We start from the raw sequence: 13,103 nt of genomic DNA on the forward strand, positions 1-13,103 counted from the left end.
GAGAGGAGAAAGGAAGAGAGAAATAAAAGTAGACATCTCTTTTAGAATTATGACTAAGGAAAAATTCAAACTAAAACAAAAAGAAAAAAGACAATATCAACAGTAAAAAGCTTTTGCACAAAAATCAATGCAGCTAGGATTATAAGGGACACTGTCAACTGGGGAGAATAGGGGGAAATTTGATATGAGTAAATTATATAAGGAATGAACATAAACAAGATCACTGATACATTCTCCAATACAGGATACAATTTTCAAGAGAATCACAAACTCTTAACAGCCACATGAAAGAGCTCTAATCACTAATAATAATAATACACAAATCAAAACAACTCTAGGGTTTCACCTTCCACCCTTCAGATGATAAAGACGGAAATCATCAGTGTGTTGCTGATAGACCTATAACTGGCACAGACATTCTGGAGAATAGTTTGGAATTACGTGAGAAAAATCACTAAAGTGTTTACACCATCACAGTCATTGGTCCCAGTACCCGGCAGATTCCTCAAAACAGAAAGATACTCTATAACAAAATATACAGGGTGCATATGTTTTTGTGTAGGAGAAAAAAAAATCCTAGAAATAATGTGACAATCCTTCTACTAGGGAATGGATAAACAATGGAAACAAATGGATATTCATATACATGGAATGAAATATATTTTTTTAATCTGAGAGAGAGACAGAGAAAGACAGAGAGAGAGAAACATGATAAGAGAGACAGAAAGACACACACACACACACACAGAGAAACATGTGAAGAACTGTTTGAACAGAAGTTAAGTAGGACTAGAAAAACAACATACCCCATCCGATTTAGTACAAAGGAAACTGATCAAGATGGAGTGACAATGGCCAGTCTTAGTACAGGAAGACAGATTCTGAAACATACACTCTCCTTTTCTCAGAGAAGGGAAAGGCTATGTGTGTAAACTTTGTACCTTCTGCCAGAGGCAGAATCCATCAGTTGAATTTTTGTTACTAGGAAAGTCTTATCAGGTGTGCATAAAATTCAGAAATCACTGTATTTTTGTAGAGTTATTAACAAAGCTTTTTTATTTTTAGAAAAACCTTCAGCTCCAGAAATCACTATAATAGTAAATGGAGGCTGATTAGCACAGACTTACAGCAGATACTCCACCTCTGGAGTCAAAAGTAACTGGGTTTACATCCTGCCATCCTGTGTAATTTTAGGCAAATCATTTCAAGTGTCTGGGTCCCACTTTCCTAGTCTGGAAGGCATTTAGACAAAGAATGTCCTCTAAAGTCTCTTTCAGCTCTTAAATCCTCTGCTCTTTTTGTGGAGGTAGCTTAAGGATATGATACATATAAAAATTAACAAACAAAACAAAACAAACAAACAAACAATAACAACAAAAAACACCACCTTCTCAATAAGACCAGAACTGAAACTACAAGATATTTAACTACCTATTAGATGTGTTAGAGAAGGGACTGTAGCCAGGTGGCACAGTGGATAGACTGCCAGAGCTAAAGGCTTTAAGTCAGAAAGACTCATCTTTGTGAGTTCAAGTCTCGGGCTTCAGACTAAAGGCTTTAAGTCAGAAAGACTCATCTTTGTGAGTTCAAGTCTCGGGCTTCAGACATTTCCTAACTGGGTGACCCTGGGCAAGTCACTTTCTGTAAAATGAGCTGGAGAAGGAAATGGCAAACCATTTTGTTATCTTTGCCAAGAAACCCAAATGGGGTCATGAAGAGTTGGACAGGACTGGACAACAGAGAGGATCCTTGTTCAGAGATTGTCTGGATCACTTGGTCTCTGATCTCTTTCAATTCTGTGGTTCTAGGAAAACCAAAATGATAAAATGTATCAGTTTAAAACATTTTAAAGTCCTTCTGTTGAGGTTAATTTTGTTAAAGGTTTGAAAGGAGATTCACACAATCTGATTTGAAAATATGTAATAATTACTAAAATTCTCTCAAAGGAATCACAGATTCTCAGAAGCCAAGAACTTACATTCTTGAACAAGAATCCCCTTCTCTAAAACAGCAAATTAGAGGACAATAGATAATAGAATAGAATAGAGAACCAAAAAATAAAAGTGTATAAGAAATGAATTCTTAGCAAACCCAAGCTTACAAAACATTAAGGCAAGGAAACCAGCTGGGAAAATTGGATGATAGCACAAAAAGTTGAATTCAGCTCCACCCTTCACATGATACTACAATAAATTCCAATCTAAGCACACAAAAAAATGAAGGTAAAAACATTTATCACAAATATAAAGAAAAAGGTTTATCTATTGGAAAAATGGACGAAATTACTGGAGACAAAGTAGACTGATTCGATAAACAGAAAGATAAAGATTTTGTATGCTCCCCCCAAAAAAAATTTTTTTTAAGACTGAGGGAGAATATCTTTGGATCCCATAAGTCAGGCAAAAATCAGACATCTAAAATAAATGCAAAACTGATATAAAATGTGTAAGAACAATATCTATTTCCTAATTCATTCCAACCCTCCTTTCCCCTCCTCCTCCCTCCACTGACAGTTTGTCTCATGGTCGGGAAAATCTTGTTCAAGTACCATCTCTGACATTGTGTGATTCTGGTCAGCCTCCAAACTTCCTTTAAGACTCAATTCAAATCTTCCTCTTTTTCCTATTTTCCCTCCCCTCTCTGGGTACTTTCACTCCTGGGACCACTTTTCTTAAGGCCAGATTTGATGCATAGATACATTTGTTTGCAACTTATCTCCACCATTCAAAAGTGAATTCCTAAAAGGCAGGAAGCCCATTTTTAGTTAGCATCCCCTCCCCAGCATTTAGCACAGTACCTGACAGATTCAATGCTTGATAAATGCTGACTGACTGGTTCAGTGGGGGGAACAGGTGCCAATCTACACCAAAGAGGGAGTTTTCTAACTGGGAGCACTTGTAATGAAAATCACTAATTATTCTTTTGTCATTCCTCTCCCCAACTATGGAATGACAAAAGAATATGAACAAATAATTATAGAAATGAAACACAAATTACTAATCTAATCACTTGAACATTTTTTTTCACAAACTCAATCAGAGAAATGGCCATCATAAAGATATTAAGGTACCCCTTTACATCGCTCTAATTGCCCCAAACAACCAAATTCAATGTTAGACGAAACTACCAAACTATATCTGGCGGAACTCAAAAGTAGTGTGATCTGATCTTTGGGAAGAAACATTAGGATACAGAAAACAAATCTGTTGGGAATTTAGGTCTTTTATAAACTGCCCTACCCACCACCACCACCTTTCCAATCTGTCCATAGCTTATCCACACTGCAATTCAATGACCTGGGCCTCCTACATAAAACCATCCACTAACCAATTTGAGGATACTTCCCTCAACCTCCTGGCTTCCTGCAAGTCCCACTTTTTACAAAAAGGCCTTCCCCATCTCCCTTCCTCTAGTGGCTTCTCTCTCTCTATTGCTTATCTCCAATTCATCCTGCAGACAGCTTCTTGGTACAGAGTTGCCTGTAAGATATACCCCCCACTAGACTATGAGCTCCCTTCTGCCTTTTTTTTGCATTCCTACTGCCTGACACATAGTAGGTAGTCAATACATGTTTGCCTAATTGACATACCTCTTGATTCAGTTGTTGCACTGTTGGGATGACATTCTAATGATATTATTAGAAAGAAAATAAACTCTCTCTCTACAAAAATCTTCACAGCTTCTTCATTTATAATAACCTAAATATTGGAAACAGACAGGATTTTCAGAAATAGGGTTGTGGATGAGCAAATTGTGCTATAGCAATGAAATGGAATATTACTATGCTGCATAAAAAAAAAGACCATCGTTCCACGCCATGCCGCAGGACTTCTATGAAGCTGCCAAGTGAGAAGAGTGTATGCAATAATTTTGGCTACATTTGAAAAAATCCAACATCACATCTAATTTTACAAACTGAACAGAAATAAGGAGGGGATACAAAGGAAGTTGTTGTTAACATCTTGTTGAACGGTTTTATTTTGTTCTTAAAAAAAAAAAAAAAAGTCACATGGGGACAAAACTGGAGAGCTCAGAAACTGTTTTTGTAAAGCTGCTCTGGTTGACTGCAGGCATCAGAGGAGCCAACAGTGTTGCAGTTGCTTAGAAGAGCTAAGTCAGGCTGAAGCCGCACTAGCCCAGCACAGTCATCTAGAACACAGGAAGTAACAGTCCCACTGTGCCAGAGAGGTCAGAAGAGACTGGCTAGGAGGAAATCTCTTGTTCCATCCCAGCTTCCATATATTGAGGAAGAAATTGACAATCAGTGGGAACAGAGGGTAACTAAGAGGGTCACAGAAAGAATTCAGGTGAAGAAAGGAGAGCAATTTATTTAGCTTGAGAGGTAGATTATCAAATACAAGGACACAAAAGATGGCATTTTTCTTAAAGGGAAAACAAAATAGGATATGGGATGCTGGATGTCGAATCAGGAAAATCTTAGACTCAAATCCCATCTCTGATGCTCACTTAGTACATGACCAGAGATAGACAGTTCACACTATATCTCAGTTATCCCAAATGTAAAATGGGCTAATAATAATATTACCAGTGTTTAGCTGGTAGGATTGTTGGGTGAGGATACAGATGTAAAATTAAGATGTACATGAGAGATATAAAGAGCTCTGCATCTTTAAAGTACGTCAATATTAGCTATTTCTATTATTTCCTGAACCTCTTTGATACACTTGCCACATATACTTTCCTATAAAAGCTAATTGTATATACATCATATTCACCCCTGCACAGGCAAAAATTGTTTTATCTAAATGATTTATTTCCGTGATCTAGCAAAGCATTCTACAAATAGAAGGCAGTCCATATATTTAAAAAAAAAACAACAACAACACAGAACTGTTATGTGTTGCAGCAGAGGAAAGAATTAGTATCCATGGAAAAAGTTACAAGGAGGCGACTTAGGATGCAAACTAAGAATGTGTTCCAAAGTAGAACGGGCTACCTCCTGAAAGAGTGAGCATCCCGACACCAGAGGTGACAATTCTAATCCAGCACTGTCGTCTAGAATAAAGGAAGTGACAGCACCACTATACCAGGGAGGTCAGAAGAGACTATTAGGAAGTCTCAATCTAATGCCCTTATTTCATAGAAGAGGAAACTCGGGCCCTTCAGTAATACTGGCTCTGATTTCTTGCTCCTCAGACATTCAGAATCATTCAAATTCTATCTTTTATTGTATCGACTGCATCATTATTTTTTTTTGAATGTTATTTTCCATGCAGATATCTATAATGATTTAGGTAGCTAATGTTTAGAATCAAATTACTATTAGAAACTATATGCCTCAAGAGTTGAAAATTGAGAGGGTGCCCATTAACTGGGAAATATCTGGACAAATTGTAGTAAATGATTGTGATCGAATACCACTGAACTATAAAAAATGACAAGAAAAACATGGAAAGACTTAGATGAACTGATGCAAAGTCAGGTGAACAGACACAGGTTGTCATGTCACAATACCGCAATATTGTAAAGATGATCAACTGTGAAAAACTCAGCTACTCTGATCAGGACAATGATCCAAAGACTATTCCAAAGGACCGGTGAGGAAAATGCTGTCCGCCTCCAAACTGAGAGAACTGATGGACTCTGAGTAGACTGAAGCAGGCTTTTTGGAAGAGTGGGAGGGAAAGAGAAATTGAAACTCAGACTTTTAAGAAATTAATATTAAAAATTAATGTAATTGGGAAGTATTTAAGAAAATAAAAATATATTTTAAAAAAAATACATGCAGCAAACAGTGTGGAGTGGTAGAGTGTTAGCCTTGAAGTTAGTTAGCATTTGCATAAGGTTTGATTAAGTATAAGAATCATCTCCTGCAGGCCAGGGCGGTGAGAGCTCAATCCCACAGATTGAGGGGAAGGGTTTAAAGGCTCACATAGCAAGTGAAGATTTGAAGTCAAGTCTTTCCCAACTCCAGGTCCAGCACTCTATCCACTGGGCCACCCAGTTTGTTAGCTATGTAATCTGGGGAAATCATATCAATCTCTAAGTATCTATTAAACTGTTCTCTGCCTTCAGGGAGAATTGCCTCCACCCAGTGAAAGACCTACATCTTTCATGCTTCACATATATCAAACAAATCTACTTGTTTTCAGAGTCAGGAAATGTTTGTTGTTCTTCATGACCCCATTTGGGATTTTCTTGGCAAAGATACTGGAGTGATTTGCCATTTTCTCTTCCAGCTCATTTTACAAATGAGAAAACTGAGGCAGGCGGAGAAAATAACTTTCCCAGGATCACATAGCTCAATAGCGCCTGGAGCTGACTTCAGGCCTTCAGCCCCAGTACTCTATCCACCCAGGAAGTCTTAAAACTAGTTTAAGACTGAGACCTGCCATTTACTAGCCATATGAATTTAGACAAAATATTTAAGTCTGAAACTCAGTTTCCCAGGAGTAAAAAGGGAGGGAATATATTGGGGAGGAGGGGAAGGGATAATAATGTACACTGCCCAGCTTTCCTCACAGGGGTGTCTGGGAAAAAAATGTGACAACATGAGATGCTTTGTAAACTTAGAGTGTTATATAAATTTAGACTCTTATTACTACAATTATACATGGTTCCCTTCTGGGAGTTAGCATATGCTATCCATTCTTTGTGGGATGCCTTTCCTTTTAGGCTCACCTAGTCTTTTTACCATTTTAAAAATGTAAGCAAGGGGGCAGCTAGGTGATGCAGTGAATAGAGCACCAGCCCTGAAGTCAGGAGGACCCAAGTTCAAATTTGACCTCAGACACAACACTTCCTAGCTGTGTGACCCTGGGCAAGTCACTTAACTCCAATTGCCTCAGGAAAAAAAAAAAACATAAGCAAGACAATCTGCCTAATGGTCTAGCCTCCTTCTAGCCCTAAGCACCCAAGTCCCTCCATAGTGCTAGCCAATTCACTGACTGTCCTTGCTGTGTGTATGGGGGCTCACCAGTATTCCTTCCTGGAGAGTAAAACTGCTTCATTTGAAACTTCCCACAGGTCACCTTAGTCTAGCACTTCTCATGCTGCTGGCAACTGAACAAATGTTATTGACTAGCTGCTTTGAAAATGTTGCATAATCCCAACCATCATAAATACCCAAATCCCCAACTGCCATACTTCTAATATCAACTGGTCTTTCTGTTTCTTTAAAAATATAATTTCCATAGTCAATGTCAATTTACTAAAATTGCCCTCTAAAACTGTTGAGTTTTGCCCATTTCTCTCTCTCTCTCTCTCTCTCTCTCTCTCACACACACACACACACACACACCCCTTTAATCAAAATGCTACCAAATTCTGAAGACAAAACCTATCTAAGCCTGGGGGCAGGGAAATGTCTCCAAGTTTTGTTTAAATTTGAAAAGACATTCAGTCAAAGGACACAGCCCACTAGTCAGAAGAGTCTACAAGGCATCAGTTCACATATGGACAATCTGAGCAGGCTCCAACCTTCTTATCTGCTAGATCACAGTCAACAAGATACAGGTACCACCTATGTAAACACAAGAACACTTAAGGTTAAGTGGAAGGAGATAATATGAAGTTGCCATAAGGACAACAGATTTTCAAAACCAGTGACAAAATTTAAATCAATCCTGCAGACTAGAGAGCATTCCTGAACAGCTAGGCAAAAAATTTAAATAGCAGAATCCTAGAATCCAACTTCTAGATTCACCTTGTGGAGTTAGTCATTTACTGCTCAGGGTGGGAGATTTTTCAGGGAAGTAGGGAAAGACCAGAGAGCTCCTTGTCCACTCCAAGCAGGGAAGCTCTGAATCACTATTATTCTTGGCACTTGAAACAGCACTTGGGTGTTTCTGGGGGAAATCGAATTCAGCTGTTTCCAGAACAACTGGGAAGGAGTTACCTAAGGCCTAGTACACCCAAGCTCCTTGGTGTGTGTCATTTTATATTACCTTAAATGCAGCAACAAAGCACCTCAAGACATGTCTCTCTGGGCCAGATCCCTACAGAATCATCAAGTATTTTCTGCCCCCTGGAACTCTAACCACAATCCCACAAACACAAGGGAGAACGGCTCTGGGTCCGAGATGGACACAATTGACAGGGCACAGTTGTCAAAAATCACACTAATCCCAGTGTACTCCAAGTTGGTTCCGATTTACGGGTACATTAGGGTCATGCCAAAACCTCCTCCTATCCGTCGCCCTTGCCAATTACTGCTTTTTATCTCCCGGCGCACTTTTCACTTCATCATCATTCCCTCAATGCTCCTCAGCATACAGTGGTCCCCAGCGACTGCCCCCCCCCCCCAATCTTTTCCCCTGCAATCAGAACCTACCTCTTTTCCCCACGACCTGCCGCAGCTCTTCTCCACTAGAGATGGCTCTTAGGGAAGAAACCAAACAACTCCTTTTTCTAGGGCAGAGGGGACCCTAAAAGGGGGTGGCAGCGAAGAAAGTCCCCAATTAACCCCTGAATACTTGGCTGGAGTGGGAGAAGTCTCGGGCGGCTAACCGAATGGTCTTCCTCTCAAGTCCCCCCCTCAAGCCGGAGGAGTCACGATCCCAGATGCCCACGCCTCGAGGCGAGCTAGAAGCGGATTATACCGGTGTCCAACCGGAGGTGGCCCCGCACCTGCTGCCCCCCCCCCCCTCCTCCCCTGGCGCTGGAGGCGGAGCGCTGGCTCTCACCTCCCTGGAGCCCGGCCAAGCGGACTCCCAGCCCGCCCGCCCGTTCCTCCCGGGAGGCTCGGCGGGCGGGGGCTGGCTGGCACTGCTCAATAAGCCTGGGCACCGGGGCGGGTCTGGAGGAGAGGCGCGCTCCCGGCGCGGGGCAGGAACCCGGAGAGTGAGCCCTCAGCAGCTTGCCCAGCCCAGCTCCATGCGGGGCCGTGACCAGGGATCGTAGTCCTGTGATCGTGAAGAGGGAGGAGAAACGCCAAAGGGGCGGGAGGGTGGGAAGGAAGGAAGGACCTTGGGACGGACAGACGGAAGGAAGGAAAGAGGAAGAGAGGGGCCCGTGTGCTCGGCAATCGCCCAGCAGCGCGCGGCTCGGCGCACAGGCCGGGCTCCCACCCGCAGTCCGGGCCCCGGCGCGGGAGCCCCTTCCAGGAGCCCCAGGGCAGGGGCGGCCCGCAGCTCGGAGCGCACGGGCAGGGAGGCCGGGGCGAGGTGCCAGCGGCCTCCCCCGCGGGCCGGAGGGCTACAGGACCCACCTGGCGGAGCGACGGCAGCGCTGGGGCAGGAGGGGGCGGCATCACCTGCGGGGGGCGGCGGCGCGGCTGGCCCGGGGCGCGCGGGTCTGGCGGGAGCGCGGCGCGGCGCCCTGGACCCTGCTCCCGCGGCCCCTCCCGCGGCTGCCAGCCGGACGCGCGGCGGAGGAGCCGGGGCACCGGCGGGGGCGACGGCGGCGGCGGCGGCGGGAGCAGCAGCACATGACTCTGTAACGAGGGGAATTAGACAAAGCGTAACATGGACTCCGGGGCCGGTGCTGGCGCTGCAGCCTCGGGACCAACCGCAGCCGGCGAGCGCCGCGACTGGCCCGGCCGCAACCAATGGAGCTGCCCGCGGCCCCCATGTGATTGCCAACGAGCTCTAGCCGGCCGGCCCCTCCCCGCTCCCCGGGCCCTCCGCCGGGACCGCGGGGCTCCGGGCCCGGTTCGCCCTGGCACGCGGGAGGCGCACGCCCGGCGGCTGGGAAGGGCGCAGTCCGCCGGCCGCCCCTTCCCCCGGCAGGTGCCCCGGGCCCGCACCCCGCCGTGGTCAGCGTCGTCCTGCTGGGTGCCCACCTGCGCCGGGCTCTCGCCACCTGGCCACTGGCTAAGGCCGAGGGACCCCAAATGCAACCCGCACACAACAGCTGGGCTTGGGGTGCAGGCCTAGGACCGAGACCTCGGGAAGGCAGTTACGCAACTGCCCTCCCCCGATGGAGAATGCCCATCTGCTAGTGCAATCGCCAGATGAATATCTGGCCACCCACGTTTTCTTTCTTACCTCTTTTTGCTGGATGTGTTTTAAATGAGGTTCCAGGCCGCTGGTCCTTTCTTCCGACTAGGCCTAGTCTGCTAGTCTCCCACCCATTTTCTCCAGCAAAGTCTTCCATCTCGGGCAGATTGTAACTGAGCCGCCCAGCTAACCCAGCTTATTCTGGGTCGATGCTGCCTAACGGGGTTGTTTTCCTCTAGAGCTCTTCGGCCAGTAATTTAGCCTCCCTGGTCTCAGTTTTCTCTTCTGTAAAATAAAGGGAACTGGACTAAATGATGCCGATCTGACAGATCTAGATCCATAATCCTAAAATAATTGGGACTGGTTTTCTAGAACGATTTCCTCCATCACTAATGATTCCTCTTATTTTTGTTAAATGATCGAAGCTTTTCTGGTCTGCCCCCTTTTCCCTTCTTTGTGGGAGAGAAGTCAAAGGGGAAACGAGAAAAGATCCCCCTCCCCCACTGCAGGACAAAGAAGAGTAATTTTTAGTGGCTCCATTCAAAGGACAGGCCCTGAGAAGTCTCTGAAAGTGAGAGCAGTCATCTACTGGCCCAAACAACTTGTCCTGATCCAGTTCCTTATCTCACTTTGATTAAAAGGAATCCATGGGGCAAGCAGAAAGTCTTGAGATCATGGAATCACAGATCCAGACCCTGCAGGCCCCCACAAAGTTATCAAATCAAATCTCAAATTTTAGAAAAGGTAAAACTTGGCCATGGTGGTTATTTGCCCAAGGTGATACAGGCGACCTTCTCCACTTTAGCTATAGCTAGTTATTAGCTAGTTGCTAATAACCTAATATGATTTGAATAATCCTTTTTATGAGGATGTTTTTAATATTTTAGCCCACTTTTTTTGACCTAGGGTAGAGGAGCTTAAGTTTAATATCTTGATAGCTTTCAATAAAATTGATTTCTTTTGTAATCCCATATATTCTGTTTTAGAATTTTAAAACAGCATTCTGGAAAAGGGTCTATAGATTTCCCCAGACTACCAAAAATCCATTTCTCATACACTTTAAGAACCACTAAATGAGAGGAAGAGAAGAAACAAACGAGGTTTTTTTCATCTCCTTTGTAACAAAGTTTTCCTTCAGTTCATCCCTCCCCCTTTCAGATATCTGAGGGAGAAGGGGAATCAGCTTTGTAAATTCCTCTAATAGAGATGTGTTGGAAACTTAATGGAGAAGTCAGTTGAAGGGACAGAAATAGCCCCCATAAGAAGTTTCCCATCCCCATAGAATGTCACTGTAGCTGTGACACAGGGATATCTGGATCCTCAGCCAGAGAAGGAAAAATAAAGGCGGAAGGCCGCCTTTATTGTGGCAAAGCTGGTAAGGAAAAAGAATTGGCCTTTCTCAGAGCTTTGAACTTGCCTGACCAAAAATACTGAAGGGCTACTCACTGCTCCTGATGAGCTAAAATAAAGCAATGCCTGAGGACACTTGCTGGGAGCAAATTGGAACTGCAGGAGAAATGGTGTCTGGCTGCACTTGCCCCCAGTAGTAAGAAAGAGACCCTCATCATGCCATCATTAGGGACTGTAATTGATTGGTGTCTTATGTACACCATTGAAAGAAATGGATTTGTTCTATGTTGGATTCTGGCCACAAATTACACTCTAGGTTGGCTTTTTTTTTTTTTTTTTTTTTTTTGGTAAAATTTTTATTGATTTTAAACTTAAATATGAAAAGAGAAAAAAACATTCCCATGTATACAGCAGGATTCGATGTAAAACGATAAATGCACATTTCAAGAAAACCTACAAAAGAAATACTACACATTGTTTTCAAAACTATCCAACTTTTCTTTGCTTCTTTTTAGGTTTTCTTTTGTTCTTTGTTCCCCCTCTTTTTTCACCCTAGAGAAGATTACAATTAAACTTGGAAATAGAGGGATAGCTAGCTGGTTATGTACCTACATGAACAAATATAAATAGTTCTCTATAAATATATAGATAGTAAAATAATACTATATATATTTCTACTTGTCATCTCTTTCTCTGGAAATGGATGCACTCTAAGAGTCCTGCACTTATTAAAAGTTGTCCATTCTGGTCAAATAGTATCAACAGTTACCTTGCCCATCTTAATTTTGCCTTAAAATGTATAGACGACACATCTTTCAAGATGAAGTTTTTTTGATTCGTGTTTTTAAAATCAACAAAATAAATTTCAATTATAAGTTCACAGCTACAACCTCTGAAGTCGTACATAACAAAAACAAATAGCATAAAACAAAGTAACGTGTGATAACTTAGATGAAAATGGATGAATACCAACAATTTTACAAAGAATTATAAGCATTTAACATACTTGTCAATTCATTCTCTCAGGCAAGGTGCATTTTTGATAATGAATAAATTAATGGATACACACCAGAGCAAATTATTTCAGATAACATAAAAAGGAATTCTCCTTTTCATAAAAAGTCTGATTATGACACATATGCTTGCAAATTGAGAGTTCATCTCAGTAAACTCTGGGGTAATATATTCCCAACCCCCATTTCTGGAGCTGCTTGTATGAGCCAAGACTGTGAAAAATCATCCCAAATATGTTTTGGTCCTTTGTGGCACAAGAGAATCTCTGGCATTCTAGTGACAAACTGTTTGGACCAGGGACAATCAACATCTTAAGATCACAGAAGCCCATCAGCAGGATAGTTTCAGGGAGATGAATTAAAATCATTATAAGTCATAAAGGAGCCATAATCTGTGTTAGTGTAGCCACTATTCTTGGCCATATAGAATAGAACAAAGGAAAGGTTCTTTTAAAATATAATGATAAACCATTCACCAAGGAGCCTTAGGCTAGAGACTTAGGTAAGAATCTTAAGAGATCTTGGCATTTCCAAGGACAATATCTTATTGGAAGAGAGCATTTAAGACCCATTATTGATCTACTGATTCAAATGCTTTTTTTAAATGAGTGTTAAAAACAGTTTTATGGGGGCAGCTAGGTGATGCAGTGGATAGAGCACCAGCTCTGAAGTCAGGAGGACTTGAGTTCAAATGTTCAGACACTTAACACGTCCTAGCTGTGTGACCCTGAGCAAGTCACTTAATCCCAATTCCCTCAGCAAAAAAAACAAAAATAGAATAAATATTGTCTTTACATGTAATTGGAAAAAAAAACCATAATTTTTAAAAATATAAATAGCT

General features: G+C 42.6%; 1 protein-coding gene across 3 annotated transcripts in view; it reads right to left on the minus strand.

Annotated features, from left to right (window-relative positions):
• LRRC8D (leucine rich repeat containing 8 VRAC subunit D) overlaps positions 1–9,499 on the minus strand; it is a 140,486-nt gene extending 130,987 nt beyond the window's left edge. Inside the window, exon 1 of one of the 3 annotated variants that reach the window (XM_031969346.1) lies at positions 9,170–9,499. The gene's annotated coding sequence lies outside the window, so the exon portion shown is untranslated. Of the gene's footprint in view, positions 1–8,293; positions 8,594–8,645; positions 8,901–9,169 lie in introns of those variants that run through there. The other 2 variants (XM_031969350.1, XM_031969347.1) reach the window with 2 other exon arrangements.
• Positions 9,500–13,103: the final 3,604 nt, after the last annotated feature.

This window comes from Sarcophilus harrisii, chromosome 4, assembly GCF_902635505.1.
Source record: "Sarcophilus harrisii chromosome 4, mSarHar1.11, whole genome shotgun sequence".
Taxonomy (NCBI): Eukaryota; Metazoa; Chordata; class Mammalia; order Dasyuromorphia; family Dasyuridae; genus Sarcophilus; species Sarcophilus harrisii.